We start from the raw sequence: 5,476 nt of genomic DNA on the forward strand, positions 1-5,476 counted from the left end.
CGCGACATAAAATATGAACTCAATCACTCGCAGTTCGAGCGCCACATAGCGGCGACGAGAAAGGACGTGTGTGTGAAAGGCTCCGCTCAAAATCGTCAAAATGGCCCGAAATTAAAGGTTAACTCCAAATTGTAAGCACACTACTGAAACATCAGTGGGAGAAACAAGATGGGATGTGATATCTGTCAATATAGAAGTCGAATTGGCTGTTTTATGTCGACTTTTCTATCATTTATGCAATCACGTGCCAAAACGAAGTCAGCCATGCGTTATCACGTGCTGCACGCGCCGAACGGCCTGAGAGCAGGGTGCAAGATCTTATTATTTCTCTCGCTGCTTGTTATCGTCAGCACTATCGACGTAGAGAAAAATCCCGGCCCTAGACAACGTCAAGTTACTTTGGAAGGTGAATTTAGCGCTGCAGAACTTTTCAAAGAAATTAGAGAGATGCGGACCAAAATGAATGACAACTTTGGAAAGCTGGGGGATAGAATGACTGCGTTGGAACGTGAGGTGTCGGAGCTGGCTAGCGAAAACACAGAACTTCGCACGTTGGTATATACCTTAACCAATAAAGTAGATTACTTGGATATAAACATGAAGAAAAATAATCATGTGGAAGAAAGCGATGGTGAGACCATGTTGGACACTGGACGGAAAGTGTGTGATTTGATGAAGAACTCTATGAACCTGACGGACGCACCCGACATTGAAAGTGTCAAGCGCCTATCGACAAAATTCCGGGGGACAAGGCCCATTCTCATAACTTTTAAGAACTGGAAATAAAAACTAGCGGTCCTAAAATCAACTAGAATGCTGAAAGACTCGAACATCAGTGTTTCTCAGGATTTCACGGAAAGGACTAGAGAAATCAGAAGGAAACTGAAGGTTTTCATGGACCAAGCACGACAGAACGGTAGTTTTTCAGCTCTAAGGTATGATAAACTTCTCATTGACAATAAACTGTATAAGTTAAATGAGGTCAATAACAAACTAAGTCTGATTAAATTATTTCCGGCAAGGGAGACAAGGTCAGGACTGTAGGGGTATGGTCAAGGCCGTGGCCTTCAAATATATGAATGTTTTTGGAAGAGCCTTTTTTGGAATATAGAAGGACTAAGAAGAAAACTGGATAAATCAGACTTTTTAAATTTCATTAACAAATTTGAGTGTGTTGCATTTCTAGAAACCTGGTGTAGTGAGAACGCCCCAGCTTTACCGAATTATGTTCAATATTCTCGAACAGGAGTTAAGAAAGACACAGCCATCAGGAACTCTGGTGGAATATTAATGCTAGTTAAAGACAGTATAGCAGCCTATGTTTCTGAACTACCAAGTACTTCGTGCAATGTGTTGTGGCTGAAGTTCTGTCCTCCAGGCAGATCAGTGCTGCTGTACTGTGTTGTTTACTTCTCACCGGAGGGTTCCAGTGATTACTCTTCCGAACCTCTGATCGACATTTTGAAAGCAGACATAGAAGAATATACAACCAGATATCCGAGATGCGACGTCATTATTCAAGGAGATTTCAATGTTCGAACGGGAGATGGAAATCAGTGCGACTATATTGAGAACGATGATAGCCACTTAATTCCTACCTCTCGACGTAGGCATCAACTACGTAGAAAATATCCCCCTCCCCGCAGATCACAGGAAAAATTGGTTAATAAACGTGGGCATATGCTTGTAGAATTCTGTAAAAAAAATGGTCTAAGAATATGCAATGGCCGATTAGGTAAAGGTACTAATATTGGCCGTTTCACTTGTTTGGCTAACAATGGGAATAGTGTTGTTGACTACTTGCTATGTTTTGAAAGAACATTCGACTTAATCACTGATTTCTGTTTAATTGAGGACGAGGTTGAAAGTTCCCATTTGCCAGTGTCCTGCTCCCTGAAATTAACAAGAGGTCATGCTGACCTGCCAAGCCGTGATCAGCCACGCCAGCTGAGATATGTCTGGGGTAGCAGTCGTCCGGCGACTATCAGCAAAGATGGGAGAATCCACCAGCTTCACTAAAACAGAACTTCTACTCAGCAGCTGGTCAGGGACAAGTATTTAATGCCTGTACTCATCTCTATGAACTTGTGAAATGGTGTGCCGATAATTACAAAAAGCCAACTAGACATTTTGACAATTGTTCTCCAAAGGGAGATAATTGGTATGACACAGAATGTAACGATGCACGTGCATTTGTTAGATCTTGCCTTCGCTCATTTCACGACTCTAAAAAGGAAGCAGACAGAATTGGATACATTGAGGCGTGGACATATTACAAGAACCTATGTAAATTTAGATCATCACATAGTTTCAACCTATTTGTTGCGAAGACTAGCAATGCACTTTTGTACAGAAACAGCAAAGTATTTTGGTCTTATCTAAAACCTCGTCAATTGTTCCAAAACAATATTTCGCAAAGAACTTGGTTGGATCATTTAAATAAATATTTTCAAGGAACAAATTATTCCATAGAAGAGGAAGAGTTTTATGACTTTGTAAAACGTTTTGTAAAGTCTATCTCCCCAGACCGAGTAGAGTTAACTGTTGATAATGAGGGCTTAGACTCTGCCATTACACAAGTCGAAATCCACAAAGCTATTGATGAAATGCACTCTGGCAAATCCCCTGGTTTTAGTGGTATACCGTTAGAGTTCTTTAAGTATGCACCTACTGAATGTATTGATATGCTCCAGCTTTTGTTTAATCAAATATTGTCTACGGGGATTTATCCACAACAATGGACATTTGGCGTTATTGTCACTATTTATAAAATAAGGTAACTCTAACGACCCTAGCAATTATCGTCCAGTTACCTTGTTAGAAGTTGCTGGGAAAATATTCGCAAAAATTATCTGTAGTCGGCTAACTGAATGGGCAAGTGAATGTAATACCTTAGTCCCGGAACAAGCTCGGTTCAGAAAGGGTTTTCAAACTGTGGATAATGTTTTTATTCTAATTGCAGTCATAAATAAATATTTTTCTTTACACAAAGGGAGACTATATGGTGCGTTCATAGATTTAAAATCTGCTTTTGACTCGGTCTCACATCCTGCCTTGTTATATAAACTCTGGATAGGCAATATTAAAGGTCGTATCTTCAATGTTATTAAAAATATGTATGAATGTGTAAAATCGTGTGTACTACTGCAAAACGGGTATACATATTTTTTTGACTACAGCTTTGGCGTAAGACAAGGATGCCAGTTGTCTCTCTTTTTGTTTTCATTTTTTATAAACGATTTGGTGGAATTTCTTGATCAAGGGAACCAATATACTATTAATTTAGGTATGATTCAATTATTATTCTTGCTTTTCGCGGATGATATTGCCATACTAGATGGTACTGTAAAAGGTCTTCAGAAAAGGCTTGATAAACTTGCTCAATATTGTGATAAGTGGCAGATAAAAGTTAATATACAAAAAAGTAAAATCGTAGTCTTCAGGAAAGGGGGAAGATTGAAATCTTTTGAAAAGTTCTTTCCAAAAGATGACGCTTTGGAGATGGTCCCTACCTATAGGTACTTGGGTGTTCATTTGTCAAGCTCGGGATCTTGGTACAAGACACAAAAAACTTTAGCTTTGCAAGCTAAAAAAACCCTCCAGTGTTTAAAATCTAAAATTGCAGACTTCGCTAAATTGCCCTTGAAAGTATTATTACACATCTTCGATGTTAAAACTTCCCCAGTTCTAAACTACGGAAGTGAAGTGCGGGGATTCCACACTTCACCCGATGTTGAAAGATTTCATGACGTATTTATTAAAACTATTTTGAATCTTAGCAGATTTACACCAAACATTGTTGCTCGTGGAGAGCTTGGTCGATACCATCTTCAAGTAAACCGTTTTGTTAAAATCATTAAGTTTTGGATACGGTTGTTGTACCAAGAAGAGAACGGTATTCTAAAATATGTGTATAATTACCAATTATCTTTTGCAAATAAAAATATCAAATCATGGGCCCTAGATGTGAAATGCTGCTTTACAACTATGGTTTTGGAACTGTTTGTGAGGCTCAGAATATTGGAAATGTAAATCAGTTTTTGGCTTCATTTAAACAAAGATGTATCGATATTGATCAACAAAAGTGGTTGTCAAATCTTCAAAAATTCTCCAGCTAGATCTGTACAGATCATTGAAATCTCATATTGTATTTGAAAATGATTTATACGATGTTAATATAAAAGCTTATCGTATTGCACTTTGTTCACTTAGGTGCTCCAGCCATCAGTTGATGACTGAGGCAGGCAGAAAGCTGGGTTTGGCGAGACATAAACGTCTCTGTCCTTTTTGTGTTATTCCCACCGTAGAAACAGAGTTCCATTTTTGTCTTGAATGTAACTTCTATTCGGATTTAAGACAGTCACTTATTCCTAGCTATTATCACCGCTGTCCTACAGAGCAAAAGCTTCATAGTTTACTTGTATCTTCTAACACCACAATGTTAAACAGCATAGGAAAATTTATTATCTTGCATTTAAGAAAAGGGAAAAGTTCTTAACCAATGATTAATATGAACAAGTATTAAGAGGAAACCACATGTATTTGGGTTGATACTCACTACATATTTAATAATGGCTTTCAATAATTCAGTCCCCAGTGGTCGGGTGAAATAGACGCTTTGTAAACAAGAACTGATGCTTCTTGTAGGATTTACTTTTCTGCTCTACTTTTCAAACTTTATTGCTCATATATATACTGTAAACAGAATTTATGTACTTATCTACTGTGACAAACTCTTTTGTAAATAAGTACTGATACTTTCCAAAGCTTCATTGTTTATTTATGCACTGTAAACAATTTCATATTAAGTAATGGGTTGGGACAAACCCCTGTGGACAAGAATGATCTTTTTAGTATGATCTGCTCTATTGTTTTACTATTGTTAGTTTTATATACTCTGTTATCATCTGGCGCACCCTCGTTACAATGGATACCGATTAATGAACAATGTATAATGGGCCGGTGGCCCCCTTACGAAATAAAGTCATTCATTCACTCGCAGTTTGACTTGGACCGCATACATGGTCTACTGGATAGAGTGTCTGCCGGAAGATTTGGAAGTCGATAGTTCGATCTCCGACTGCGTCATACCAAAAAATGGTACTTCATTTTAAGATAACATGGGGATAAGACAAGGACTTGGAGTCAGTATACTGTGTTTGAGTGGGATATTCATGTTAAACTACCATGGTATCTCAGTATGCTAGTGCTACACGACCGGAATTAGTCCGGACTAGAACACGCGCGCGCGCACCGAGCACGCACATACACACACACACATACGCAAGCACGCACGCACGCTCACGCACGCACACACACACAAATATCACTATATAGTGCAATAATCGTGTATTTGACGTTATAGCTCAGTTCTCCTCGCCCACATTGCTGCTTGACTTGGATATTAAGTGTCGACGCTTGGATCGCCCATGGCACAGCCTCTGTAGAGCATCACCCTATGATGTAAACACTTTAG

The sequence above is a fragment of the Haliotis rufescens genome, unplaced genomic scaffold (genome assembly GCF_023055435.1).
Source record: "Haliotis rufescens isolate VD_foot unplaced genomic scaffold, xgHalRufe1.0.p SCAF_13, whole genome shotgun sequence".
Lineage (NCBI taxonomy): Eukaryota > Metazoa > Mollusca > Gastropoda > Lepetellida > Haliotidae > Haliotis > Haliotis rufescens.